General features: G+C 37.7%; 1 protein-coding gene and 2 pseudogenes across 36 annotated transcripts in view; all 3 read left to right on the top strand.

The window, feature by feature from the left end:
• Positions 1 to 13,747, top strand: part of LOC105468844 (L-lactate dehydrogenase A-like 6B) — a 28,277-nt pseudogene extending 14,530 nt beyond the window's left edge.
• Positions 1 to 15,225, top strand: part of LOC105468849 (discs large MAGUK scaffold protein 2) — a 2,241,192-nt gene that overhangs the window by 1,890,044 nt on the left and 335,923 nt on the right. The window lies entirely within an intron of this gene.
• Positions 8,684 to 15,225, top strand: LOC105468845 (suppressor of cytokine signaling 6-like; annotated as a pseudogene).

Here is a 15,225-nt window from a genome sequence, read left to right as displayed (position 1 = left end):
CCAGCTAATAATTCTAGAAGAAATAAAGAATTATAAAATAAGCATTTTTTAACCTGCAACAAAATAACTGTTTCAAGAAAGCTAATCCATAGATGCTAAAAAAATTAGGGGTTAAAGTTTACTGGAAAAAAGATATTTACATGGTCTCAAACCACCTTATAGATTGTTATTTGCAAAATAGAAAGGTGCCTTTTGAATGAAGGGATCTGGTGGTCCATATATTTTGAGCCTCCTGCTATGACATAGTAAGAAATACACAGCATTACACATTGGATTTTGCTAAAAATGTTTTACCTGATTCTGATTGGGAAGAGACAATCAGACAAATTCAAAATTCAGAACACTCTATAAGCATCTGACTGAAATTTTTTTTAAGAAAAGAGTAAATTTTGTTTAAAGAAAAATGTAGGTAATGTTCTAGACTAATAATGACTAAAGACATAATAACAACCAAATGCAATGCATAAAACTTGATCAAATCCTGGAGTTAAGAAAAAAATCTGTAAAAGACATTTGGAGAATAACTTAGGAAATTTGAATAGGTACAATATATTAAATGGTATAAAATATTAGTTTTGTTGGTTTTCTTTGGAGTAATAATGGCATTGTGGTTATACAGAAAATATCTTTACACTGAGAAGATGCCTTGCTGATATGTTAGGCTGGAAGTGGAATAATGTCTGCAACATATTTCAAATGGTTCAGAAAAAGTGTGTGTGTTTGTGTGTGTGTGTGTGTGTGTCTTCTGATAGGCAGATAGGTAGATAAGTGGAGAGAGACAGAAGGAGGAAGAGGGAGAACAAATGTACCAAAATGTTAAGAACTGTTGAATCTTTATGAATTTTTATTATAAAGTTTTCTATAATTTGAAATTTTTCAAAATAAACAGGAAACAGCCTGTTTCAATAGTTTAGATCAATGCTTAGAACTAGCATAGTAAATTAGAAAGGAAAAAACAAAAGCAAAAGATATTTTGAAGAGAAATAGTTTAATAAATATTATTTCTCATTCATAGTGGTGAATACAAGTTGATTTTCAAGCATCTCTGTTTATTCAGATCTCCTGCTCTTGATTTGACTGATTGCAGTTGGGAAGATTTTGACTTCCCAAAAATATTTGACTGATTGCAATTGGGAAGATCTGACTAAAGTAATTGAGAAGAGGGGACTTAAGAGTTCTTGACACAGTTTGCCTAAACTCACAAAACCTGTTTCTTGGGAGCTTTTAGGCAATGAGATGATTAACTTATTTTTAGGTGAGGAATAAGTCAAAGAAATACTAAGATGTAATTATGGGCAACAGCCAGATGCCAAGATACACATAAGCCCAAACACAAAAGAATGTCATTATCTTGAGGAGCTATGATGAAAAAAACATCAGGTGAGTCCCGCATGCAGCAGCCAGAGTTTGAGTTTTGCAGTAACAGATTTTGACCAAGATTGATTCCATTAGAATCCTATTCCTGCTCAAGCCTTTCAGATGCTTTAGGAGTGGACTGTTTGACAGATATGTCTCTGGAGACAGCACTATTCCTTCCTTTAAAATTGATTCCAAAGCTTATAAACAAGATTAACTGTGTATGAGGAAAAAAGGAAACAAGAACCCTTTTCACCTACATTACAATCTCACTCAGATTAGTTTATGTAAACTAAAACAAATTAGTGAATATTATAGGATATGTAGAAATGAACATACTTATTGCTTTCAAATCTGTATACTATTTAGACAAATTCCTAGTTAATAACTTTGACCCAGAACTTAGCCAACTGAACTTGTTTGAACAAAGTAATAAGGTTCACTGGGAATTAGGGTATTTATGTGAAAAATGGTATTGATTCAGTATTTCTTTTTGCAGGTGTTATTGCACTTTTGGAAGGACATTTTTTCACTGTGCCTGATTGTGCTACAGTTTGCAAAACATTTAACACGTGTGCGCCTTCTACAATTAATGCCAATGCTGACTCCTGACTTGGACATTTTAACAACAAAAAATACCATCCCCCCTTACAAATGGACACATTTTCATACCCAGTTCAGAACTACTGTTAGATTCTAAGTCACTTAGGGCTGAACCATTGCTGTCTTCACCAATCCATCTCCCAAAAATAGCACAATGACTGGCACAAAGAAGGCATTCAGTTAATATTTATTGAATGGATTAATGCAATGTTTGAAAATTTGAATACTCTAGGACTCATGTTTTCTATAAATATTACTGTATTTTTAATTTACCTACATAGCCCCTTTTGTCTTTTATTGCTAAGGTAGCACAAACCTCAAATTCAGTTGTTAAAATGTTTTTGTATGACTTTTAAAATTGTTATAGTACCACAGGTTTACTTAAAAATATTCACATACTGTTAAAGGCTATAAAATGAAATGTAACCCATTCTCTCCTCTTCAGCATTTCTCCCCTCCCCACCATGATACCATAGCCCCTTAAAGCCTCTGTTATCAATTCATTGTGTAACGTTGGAGGCATTCTCTATAAGATCATTCATACTTTTCTTTTTTGAAACAAATGGGGTTATATATACATATAGTTCTACAACTTGCTTTTCTTTAATTTAGCAATAGATCATGACTTTTTTTAGTTTCAAAATATTAGACATGTATGCTATTGCTTTTAATGATTGCATAGTATTCCATTATATGAATAGTTCATTATCTAGTTAATCAATTTATTATCGATAGTGTTTAAACAGTAGATTAAATAGTGATATTTTAATATCTGAGGCCCAGAAATCACTAAAAAAAAAAGTTGATAAAAAGAATAACAGAGCACTTTCAGTTAGTCCACTGATTCAAAAGGGAGAACATGTTGAACAAATTCAGAAGGCTTTTTTCTTACCACCATCCACCAGAGAAAGGATCTCAGCTTCAAATTTAACCCTAACCAAAGGGAATCCATCAGTCTAGCAGCACACACACATCTTATCTCAGGATAGAACATTTGGTGGGTGAAGTGAGAAGCCACAAAGCAGATCTTGAAGGATAGGAATTTAGCCTTCCAGCCCGGAGTCTGACACTGCCTGAACAGTTTAAAGGCTTGGATGATGTGGAGGTGGTTGTTTAACAATGTTTGCAAGGACATTTAAGGCATATTGGGTGTTTCAAGGAACATATTGGTTGCTCTACAATATATATTTTTTTAATTAGCCAGGCATAGTGGTGCATGTCATGTCACTGCACTCTAGCCTGAGAGACAGTGTAAGACCCTGTCTCAAAAAAAGAAAAAAAAAAAAGTCTTGGGCCTCACCCTCAAAGATGCTGAATCAATGAGTTCAGTTTCATCAACTATTCTCCCCGTAGAGGAAAAATGCCTTCTGAAAAGGACTGGCTCATAACAAGTGCACAATAACTAGTTGTCAAATAAATTTTAGTGATTTAAATAAAGCTATGTGATTTAATAATTATAATCATTCATTAGTTTAAGGAATATTGTTGAACATCTACATCACATACTCAGCACTAAAAGTATGGAGTTAAAAGAGACAGTCAAAGTCCCTACTTACGGGAAACTTCTCTTGGGGTGGGTGAGATAATAAATAGAATAACATGTGGGTCTAAATTCTGTAAGAAAGTAAAACTGGGTGAATTAGAGATAGGCTGGGAGGCTACTTTAAATGTGATTGTCAGCAAAGAGCTCTTTGAGGAATTGACATTTGAGCTGACACTTATGAAAATAAGTTGTCAAAGATGAGAAAAGCTAGGTAAGAGCACTCCAGTCAGAGGGACCACTGGCACAAATTCTGTAAGACTGGAGAAAACTTGGACTGATGCAAAACAGAATGAAGGCCCTTGTGGCCAGCAAACAGTAAAGTAGGCAGCGTGGAATAGGATGGAATAAGACGGATAGGCAGAGTCCGAGGAAAGGAGTTTGAATTTCATGCAAAGCCTAACAAGGAGCCAAAAGAAAGATTTTAGCAGAAGAGAGGCATGATCTGATATGCAGTTTGAGATCATTCTAGCTGCTGAGTCAAAAAGGGATAAAGGAGGGTTGGAGGAGTGGGCCACAAAGAGAATGGAGGGACCATCAAGGCTACTGTAGTATTCCCAGGGAAAATGATAGTTTGGCCTAGAGGGATGGGGTGGAGTTAGAGAAAAGTGGAATTGGAATATGGCTATGAACTAAGGGATTGCATGGGGAGGTGGAAGGGGAAGAAATGAATGGAGGTTCTTGATTCAGTGGTTTGAGAGGAGAATGGTGGTAGTACTGTTTGCTGGAAATGAGAAAACTCTTGAGAAACATGTTTGGGAGAAATTTTGAGTTTGATTTTGAGTATGATGGGTTTGAAAAGTCTTACACATCTATCTGCAGATGACAAGTAAGCAGAAAGATTAACAAGTCTAGACTTAAGGTAAAAATCAGAGCTTGGAGATAGTAGTATCACCTTGTATTTGTATAATATTTTTATAAGGTTTCAACTATTTCTTGTTTATATATTCTTACAAAGATAGTTAACTTTTTACTTGAAATGCATAAATTCTAGATGTTACTGTCTTTCAGCCTTTAGTAAGCTGGGTTTGGATAGCCAAATTATACTTTATTACTTTCATTTAAAGATTCCAAAATAATCATCCCTCTAGAAATGACCTGGTAAGCCAAAGCATTTTTAAAGGTCTAAGTTTTTTTTTTTTTAACTATAAGCCTGTTTTTGCATCAGGAAGCCAAATTTAAAGGGAAGTTAATGTTTAACTGCTAAGATACATAAATATTCAATATCGGTTTTTCACTTTGCCTCTGCTTCAGGATTCTAGTCTTGAGCTGTAATGCATGTACTGTCAGAAATATTACCACTCTTCACAAAGTACAACAGCCTCCAGGAGGAGAAGGGAACTTAATTAGAATTTTCCATTTCAAATACAATTTATAGTACATTCACTCTGAAACATGCTGGAGGGTGTTTGAAAAGTTTAATGCATAATGATCTGTTTGTCTCAAGTTGTCAACAAAATACATATGGAGCATAGAATGTATTTGTTGATTAAGCACTAGAAGAGACCTCTGAGATTTAGTGTGAAGCTCTCTTTCTAGATAAAGAAACGGAGGCCCAGAGAGATGAAGGGACTTCTCAAAGTCAAATAAGCTAACAGCATGACGAGAACTCAGGACTCGTAACTCCTAGGATTGTGCTTTTTGTTTTAGTGCCTACAACCCTAGCACTTTTCCCTGGTCAAATGAGCCTGCACTGAGATAATTTTATACTCTCCCAAGTCATCCAAGTTGTGTATGTCAGGAGAGGGTTCAACAATAGCTAATAGTTATATGCCCTTACTAGATGCCAGTCACTTTTCTAAGTGCTTTACATGTATTAACTAATCTAACCTTATAGCAACTCTATGACGTGGTACTCTTATTATCCTCATCTTGTATATCAAGCTTCTTCTACATCTGGGTCTAATTTGACCATGGTACTGACCATAGGAATATGAAATCTAAAATGATTTTGAACATTGGACACTTCTCTAAGCTTCAGGTAGATATTTTCCAACTGTCTGCAAAACTGTAGATATCCAACAGACATAGCAAAGTCAACATGTCTAAGACAAAATACATTATCCTCTCACCCAAACCCACTCTCCATTCTGTGTTCCCATCTTGATTGATGGTATCATCACACCTCCAATCATCCTAAAGCTTTTTGACACCTTCCTTATCTCCCATTTTCAATCTGCTCAACACTGTAAATATTATTTAAACTCTATTTGGCTTCCAGAAGTATTTGAGGAGAACAGCTGCATAGAACCTTCCTCTGTTTTTCTCTCTCATATCTGCGCTGCATCTCCCATCCTCAATTCCACCCTCATTTGCCTAATTTGGGCCTCAATTATCTGTATCATTGGTAATACTTCAATAGTCTCCCATCTGGTTATCTGCTGGGGTAGTTCCTTTCCTGAACTCACTTAGTTCATTAACCCCAGTTTCTCACTGTTGCCAGAGTTGTTCTCCCATAAACACATGTCCTATTGTGTTAAATGCTTCTGTAAAACCCTTCCATAGCCCCTTATTGACAAAACTTCTTACCCTGGCATTCAAGGTCTACTTCTGCTGGCAGCATTTTTTCTTTCTCTCTTTCTATGTTCTATGTCAGCCATTAGACTGCGCACAAATCAACATCAAATGTGATATTTACAGTTTCCCTGTTACCCGCATAAGTATGTGATAAGATCATTTAATACATGTGAATGTGTTTGTTCTATTTGTTTATGTATCACCTTGTTCAGTAACAAATGTGAGGTGGGAAAACAGTTTATTAACTATAAAATACTTTTGAGATGTTATTTTTAAGCCATAGAAATAATTAAATTTACAACACAGGGGACCCTAGAGATGGTGCGGCCCAGCACCTTCACTTTTCAGAGCAGCTCATTAGCTGGCTTGAATAAGTTGATGGCAGAGTTGGCAACAAAACTTACATTTTCGCTTCATTGCATCTCATCACTTCAGGAAAAAATGAAAATAGATTTTTTTTCCCTCTTGAGAAAGAGTGGGAGCCTTCTACGTGTATTTAATACACTCATAATATACATCTGTTCATCTTACTATCCGTAGTCTCTCTGAATAAAGTAGAAATCATGTGGATCCTACCCCAGTTTCTTCCCTGCTGCCCCCTGCCACCTTCCACCCAGACCCCCAAATGTGAAATTATTGGCTTGAAACAGTCCCCTATGTTCTTTACCTGACTCATTTTAATTGAAATGTGGTGCCAATTATCTAGCCTTTTCCCATTTGGTTACCCCTTTGTGTTTTTTTTCGCAGTTAATAATTCTGTTAAATTTGTAATTCTTAGCTACTTTTATCTAAGACAGCCTTCTCTGAAACATATTCTTTGGTTTTATTATTGCTGATAAAAGTCAGTTAAAAATCCTGGTTACATGGATAATGGATATGCTATAATACAGATACAACTATTTAGTAAGTACCTACCATGTACCAAGTATTATTTTAAGCATTTTATTTGCTTAAACTCTAACAATCCTGACAACAGCCTAACAAAAGAAGGATTCACATCTTTTGGTGCATATGAGGAAACAAGTTCAAAGAGATTAAGGAATTTACCCAAAGTCATAGAGCTGGTAAGGGAAGGGACCAAGATTTGAATCCTGGCCTTCCCAGGTCTAAATCCAATATTCTTCCATGACACTGCTTTCAGAGCAGGCAGATGACATGAGCTGTAATGGAAAACTTTGGCAGCCATGAGCATTTGCTCTGCCTTCTGAGCAGCATCTCCAAGGGGGTCCATCCAGCCTCAGATTCTTGCAACCAGGCTGGCCATATGCACATGCTTCCTGCACATTCTCTTCCTGTACATTCTCTCTACCTGTAAGCACTCCTGGGGCACAAGAGTGATTTTTTTGTTTTGTTTTGTTTTTTGTTTTTTTTGAGACGGAGTCTCACGCTGTTGCCCAGGCTGGAGTGCAGTGGCGCGATCTCGGCTCACTGCAAGCTCCGCCTCCCGGGTTCCCGCCATTCTCCTGCCTCAGCCTCCTGAGTAGCTGGGACTACAGGCGCCCGCCACCGCGGCCGGCTAATTTTTTGTATTTTTAGTAGAGACGGGGTTTCACTGTGGTCTCGATCTCCTGACCTTGTGATCCGCCCGCCTCGGCCTCCCAAAGTGCTGGGATTACAGGCTTGAGCCACCGCGCCCGGCCAAGAGTGATGTTAAAATAATATTTCTCAATTGTAAGCTGAGGAATGACTCCTCATTATGGTCAAATATACTAATGGCTTATCATGCCCTGGATCACCAGATCCTTGAGAGGCTATGTCATGGTTAAGAATGAAGATGCTTAAACCGCACTGCCTGGGTTTCATTCCTGACTTTGCTATATGTTAGCAATGTACCCTTGGACAAGTTACTTAATCTGTGCCTCAGTTACCACCTCTGTAAAATGGGGATTGTTGTGTGTTCTTACTTCACACAGTTATTATGAGGGCTAAGAGAATTTCTGTATATGAAATGCTTACAACAGTGCCTGGCACATATTAAGTGTTATATACATGTCAGCTACCATCATCACCATCATCACCATCATCACCATCATCATCATCATCATCTTTTTCTTCATCACTTCTTTCTCACATTTGTTCCTCCAGTATCTGCCCTTCAGTAACAACTGTTTCCTGTTCTTCAGATGTGCAGGCCCTCTCTCACCTCCAGCCCTCCATGTGTGCCTCTCTCTCTGCCTGGAATACTCTTGCCACTAGTCTCCTCACCCTACTCTCCCCATCAGTGAGAACCTCCACCCATCCTCACCTTGCTAACATTCATGACCTCATCTCAATGTCACTGTCTCCAGGAAACCTTATTCCTCCTCATCCCTTGGTAGGAATGCCTCTTCTGTACCCCATAGAATTCTGACCTTTTCTTGTGCTAGCACTTACCGCCCAGTATTTAATCATGTGTTTAGCTGTCACTGTCCTCCACTGAACAGCACATTGCTTAACAATGGCTATGTGTCACTCTAGTTCATTCTTCCTTTAAATTGGAAAGTGAAATAACTAAGTGGATACTTTTTTAAAAACAAATTTATTTCAATACTGTGTTTATCTCTAGGCACTATAGAAGGCACACATTAAAAGATAGTACAGTGAGTCATAGGGTGAGCATCCATATTGTCATATTTGATCTCACATTCACTTACCTGAGTCTCTAATGAGATATTACACGATATCAAGATGCTGGAAATAACACCCATAAGAGATAACAAAAAACGGAATTTAGAAACCAGGGAACGAGAGTTCCCTGACACTGGAGGTATGCAAGCAGAAGCAAATGGTCACTTGGTGAGAACGATATGAAGAGATGGGGAAGGGAGTGGGATCACTTCCTGGAAAAGTGAAAAATGCATTCACATATTAGGATCATATAGAAGAAGAAATATTGTTTTCTGAGCCGTCAGAGGGCAGAACTGAAACCAAGAGGTGGAAAGAAAGATTCAACACAAAGAACTGTTTTGTTTTTTGTTTGTTTGTTTTAATCACTGTAGCTCACCCAAATAGAATGGATTTTCCTGAAAGACAGTGAGTTCTTCATTAGTGTTGATCCATGGAGGTTAGATGATCATTTGCCTGGGATAATGCGAGAATTTATTATTCACTCACCCACTTGCTTATTCACTTACTCTCCTCTTTTGTTCTTGTGCACCTATTACTTGCCTGACCCTATGCCAGGAACACAAGTTCCAGTAAGCAGAGATCTGACTTTTAAGGAGCTTATAAATAGATACATTACACAACTCAGTTTTTTAAGTCTTTAAGAACTAGAATTGAGTCTTTAAGAACTAGAAGTTTTCCAGATGAGGAAAGAGTGAGAAACAATGTTCTAGATATGGAAAATAGCATGTGCATAGATGCAGAAATGGCTGAATCAGAGAAATTTTAAAAAGTCAACATAGTGAGGGACAAGGGTATAAGAATATGTTTGAATCAGCCTAACAATATACACTGGGGTTGAAGAAGATCACAAGACTTCCTCTATTTTTGAAATCCTCTGATTCTGATATCATTCATTCTATAGTACTAAGAAACAGACAAATATTTCCAGAGAATCGTCATTTATTCAGGGAACCCCTGCAGCCCCAGGCCAAGGCCCCTAGTGGCAGAAGTAGCAAATATAATGATATCTTTTAAAAACAAAAAGAAAAAAAGATTTACCTTGGGGATGGTAAACCACTCATATTCACATTAGGATCTGAAAAACAACAGCAGCAACACAACTAGAAGTCAACTAAAAGTTCCCAAATTTCTATTCATTACCAACATTATTGGGCAAAGGATGCCAAAACATATGGAATATCAATTTTTTTTTTTTTTTTTTTTTTTTTTTTTGAGAAGGAGTCTCACTCTATCGCCAAGGCTGGAGTGCAGTGGCATGATCTCGGCTCACTGCAAGCTCCACCTCCCGGGTTCATGCCATTCTCCTGCCTCAGCCTCCCAAGTAGCTGGTACTACAGGCGACCGCCACCGTGCCTGGCTAATTTTGTTTTGTATTTTTAGTAAAAACAAGGTTTCACCGTGTTAGCCAGGATGGTCTCGATCTCCTGAGACCTTGATCCACCCGCCTTGGCCTCCCAAAGTGCTGGGATTACATGTGTGAGCACCATGCCCGGCCGGAATATAAATATTTTAATGATCCAATGCAAGTCATATACATAAAGAGGTAGCAATAAATGAAATTGTTCTAGCTTGACAATGCCTTTTACCTTAGCCCTACGTGATCTAATCATTATAAGTTGGGCCATAATTTCTAGATAAGGTTGCTTTTGGACCACTGCAGAGCAGAGTGGCAAAACACACAATCATTTGCTGCCAGTTTCAGGGAGCTTGACTTATGCCCTTGAAAGACAGGTTTCAGAACTGGAATCTTGTAGGCGTAGACCCTCGGAATTAGACAGGATACTAAATTACAGTGTAAATTGGTAGTTAAGAACTCAGGAGTATTACATTATTTTAAATCCTTAGCCTCTTTCCACCATATAAATTTGAGTAAGTCAGTGAGTCTCTGAGTCTAGTTTTCTTATCAGTAAAATGTGAAAAATAATCCCACCCTCCTGAGGATTAAATGAGATAACATATAAATATCTCTTATGTACATACCTGATGCTCAATTAATGTTAACTATTATTATTAATCTCAACAATAATTAGTGGCATCCAATCTTTGAGAATGTATGCTTCAAGAAAAGAATTTTTCTCAGAGAGAAGAGGACTCTAAACAGAACTTGAGAATCCATGTATCCAGATGAAAAAGTTCAAACTGAAGCAAAATAATAATAACAATAATAATAAATATATGAGGCTGTGTCACACTTGGTATTTTAAAATGTCATATCAATGATGTAAACTGTGAATACTTTTGAAAATGTTATTTGTGCAAGGTTTACTGATTAAAAACTCAAACCTCAGGGAAAGAAATAAGAATCAAAGTGATCTTGAAAAATCTGAATGACTGGAGAAGAACATGTTTGCTAAAACCAGGGAAGAAATCAATAGGAACAAGGGCACTATGATATTGTTCGGGATAACAGCAGCAACACACCTCTTCAAAAATGCAGAGGCCCATGTAAATTTGGGCCTAAAATGAACAAGATTGTATTATCGGTCCAGTGAAAAAGAAACAAACTCACAGAGCACATCTGCTAAACTAGAAGGAACTCTGGGCTTGGCAAGAGGTGCTCTTGGCTGGTCCTATCTCTATGCTAACTTCAGTATGACTTTGGGCCAGTCCCTTCTTTTATGGGGTTCATCTCTAATGTATAAGTGCCAGATAAACAAGTTTCTAAGGCTTTTCTAGTCCTAAAATGTTGTGTTCCTCTTTTTTAAAAAAGCATGAAGTAACTAATATATCGCACTCTGTGTTGGTTAATTTCCATTAGATTTAATTCATCACTTATAATCACAGCTCTTTGAAGAAATGCTAAAACAATAATAATAGATACTGTTTACTGAATGCCTGTTTGTACCTGCAACAGCCCTGATAGGTAGGCAGGTAGGTATACTCATTTTATTGAGAAGAAAGCTAAGGTTCAAAGAAGTTAAGTGACTTCCCCAAGTTATCTAGGTAACCTAGGTAGACTTGAGGTTTAACCCGTTTTGTCTAACTGCAAATCTTTTGTTCCTTCCCATTTGTCCATGTACTTTCCTTAATGCACTAAAAAAAATTCAGAGGATGACTAGAATGATGAAACATGTAGAAATCTTATGCTGTAAAGGAAACGTCCGAGAAATTTTGGCTGTTCACTTGGTTCTCAGATCAAACATCAAAGTATATTCCAATTGATTAAGGATTAAATGGCTAAAGATTAAGCTATAGTTTGCTACAGGAAAACATGGGTAATTTGTTAAATATATTGATGAAGAGAAGTTATAATCTAAAACTCAAGAGCCAAAAAAGAAAAGGAAATTAAATAAGACTTCACTAAATATTTAAAAACTCACTCTATGATAGGAAGTAATGTACAAAAGAAAAGTCAAAATACAACAGTACAAATAACAAACTAAGAATATTTGCAATCATTACCTAAGAAGGAGCAATAACATTCTTCATTTGCAGATAATGTTTTGAAAGAGCAAACTGCCTAAACAACAAAAACAAAATAAATAAAAAGGGATTTTATGTAAAAAAAAGTTCAAATATCCAATAAACATATAAGAAGATGCTTAACCTTATAATTGAAGAAACGCAAAATTTAAAAATAAAATTGTTTACCTATCAGAATGGAAAGTCAAATGTTGAAGTATACGTAACTATTACAAGAGTGTGAGGAAGTTGAAAATCATATATTATTTGTGGGCATGTAAATTAATACTACACTTTTACAGGCAGTCTGGCAATACCTATCAAAATTTCACATTCATACTCTTTACTCAACAGCTTACTGTTAGATGATATTTATTACTTCGTTGTTTATAATAGCAAAATAGTGAAGCTACCTAGCTATCAGCCATGCTACTGGTAAAACAAATTGTTTTTCATTGAATAATAGAACGCTCATAGCTATTAAAAAGAATGAGATTAATGGGAAGAAATATGTAAATTAGAAAGCTCGCTAAGGTATATTAGTAAGTGGAAAAAAATCAAGGTGTAGAACATGATCTTATTTGTATAAAATTTTAAATTATCTATTTTATAAACTGGCTTATATTCATAACAAAAATAATTAGTAGTATATACAAGAAGCCATTAACATGGTTACCTTTGTAGAGAATAATAGGAGGTAGGGGAGCCTTTTATTTGTATGTCTTTTCATTGTGCCTTACTTATGATATATGGACATGATGTGTGTATATTAATTTTATTTTTCATATCAATACATTATCTGGGCAATTGGATTATGGCCTGTTTTTGTTTTCTTATTTATTAGTTTCTATATGTTTAATGAATAAATAATTATTTTGAAAATGTACAATAGCAAATTTAAAAAAACAAGTAATGTATATACCCTTTCACCAAGAAGTCTTTCCAGGGAATTTATCCTTCAGAAACACTTTTATAAGTGTTTATAGTAGCAGAAAAACTGGAAACAACCTTAACCACATCAAGAGGGATCTCACTGAAAAGTGCTGGCACATCCGTAACATAGAATACTAGGCTTTCATTAAAAAGGTAGAGTGATATGAGGTGATATGATAATGAAAGATGTCCAAGATACATTGCTCAATGAAAAGCAAAACAAAAGCTGTCAAATTATATATGATATGACCTATTCAGTTAAATAAAAAGGCAATAATATATTAAAATATGTATGTAAGGAGAGCAAGAGAAATGGAGATAAAGTCATGTGCTTGCATGTGCATATAGTGAATCTTTAAAAAGTACACACAAGCTGGAGGAGGAGGAGGAAGGAGGCGGGAAGAGGAGTTGCTGGAGGAAAGGCCAGCGCTGCCGTCGCACCGGTCCTGGGCGAGGAAGTGGAGCCCGGCCGCCTTCGGAGACGGGCTCTTCCTGTGTTGCCCAAGCGGGTCTTGAGCTCCTGGGCTCAAGTGATCTGCCCACCTCGACCTCCCAAAGTGCTAGGATTACAGGCGTGAGCCACCGCGCCTGGCCGACCATCTCATTCCATCATGACAGAAGTGAATCCCCTCCATTTTGATCCCTTGGATTAGGTAACTAGTCGTAATGAAGAAAATAGTCTTAAAACTTTCTGGAAATCTTTTAACTTGAATAAAAGTAAAAAATAAACTGATTTCATGGTAGTACAACAACCATCGCTAGCCAGTGACTTTGGAAAGATAATTCCTTATTTGGTAGCTGCTATGGTAAAGATACAGCCAGCTGCGATATCAACAGGGAAGATGAAAAAGGCGGGAAAAAAAACAGATCAAAAAGCAAAAGCTTGATGGGTACGTTAAAAAGGCGGCTTTCTGCCAAACAGAAGCCAAAAGGCAAGGTGGGCACACCCTCTGGGAGCTCTGCCAATGAGGACACCTTCTCCTCCTCCTCAGCACCGATAATCTTTAAAGACATGGGAGCTCAGAGGCCGATAAGGCCACCTGCCTCTGCAGCCATCACTGCGGTCCCATGCCGTGGCCTCTTCAGCCCACAAACTCTGAGGAGACGTGCAGCAAGATGGAGGTGAGAGTCAAGAGCACTCTTCCAGCCCGAGTCCACCCCTGAATGGCGTCCGGAAGGATTTCCACGACCTTCAGTCTGAGACCGCGTGCCAGGCACAAGCCAATTCACTGAAAAGCTCAGCTTCTCAGAACGGAGACCTGTATCTTTGCCCGGATGAACATGTGCCTGTCGTTATTGGACTTCTGCCTCAGGACTACATTCAGTATACTGTGCCTTTAGATGAGGGGATGTGTCCTTTGGAAGGATCACGTAGCTATTGTCTGGACATTTCTTCTGCCATGGAAGTCTCTGTGGTTCCTCCTCAAGTGGAAGGGCGCTCTTTCCCTGAAGATGAGAGTCAGGTAGTCCAGGACCTAGTTGTTGCCCCAGAGATCTTTGTGGATCAGTCCATAAATGGGTTGTTGACTGGCACTACGGGAGTCATGTTGCAGAGCCCGAGAGTGGGTCACGATGATGTCCCTCCACTCTCACCATTGCTACTTGCAATGCAGAATAATCAAATCCAAAGGAACTTCAGTGGACTTACTGGCACAGAAGCCCATGTAGCTGAAAGTATGCTCTGTCATCTGAATTTTAATCTTAACTCTGCTCGTGGTGTTGCAAGAGTTTATGTCTCAGTGCAAAGCAGTGGTCCCATGGTAGTGACAAGTCTTACAGAGGAGCTGAAAAACCTTGCAAAACAAGGATGGTACTGGGGACCAATCACATGTGGGGAGGCAGAAGGGAAGCTAGCAAGTGTGCCAGATGGTTCTTTCCTTGATCAGGACAGTTCTGAAGAGTGTTATCTTTTAAGCTTCAGCTTTCGCTCCCATGGTGAAACACTTCACACTAGAATTGAGCACTCAAATGGTAGGTTTAGCTTTTATGAACAGCCAGATGTGGAAGGACATACATCCATAGTTGATCTAATTGAGCATTCCATCAAGGACTCTGAAAATGGAGCTTTTTGTTATTCAACGTCTCAGCTGCCTGAATCTGCAACTTACCTTGTCAGACTGGCCAAGTCAGTGTCTTGGTTCATGCAGGTGCACTTGTTGCAATACCTGTGTCGTTTTGTTATATGTCAGTATGCCAGAATAGACTTAAGTCAGAAACTGCCTTTGCCAAACAAAATGAAGGATTATTTACAGGAGAAGCACTACTGA

This window comes from Macaca nemestrina, chromosome 12 (genome assembly GCF_043159975.1).
Source record: "Macaca nemestrina isolate mMacNem1 chromosome 12, mMacNem.hap1, whole genome shotgun sequence".
Lineage (NCBI taxonomy): Eukaryota > Metazoa > Chordata > Mammalia > Primates > Cercopithecidae > Macaca > Macaca nemestrina.
This window is presented reverse-complemented; position numbering and strand designations above follow the sequence as displayed.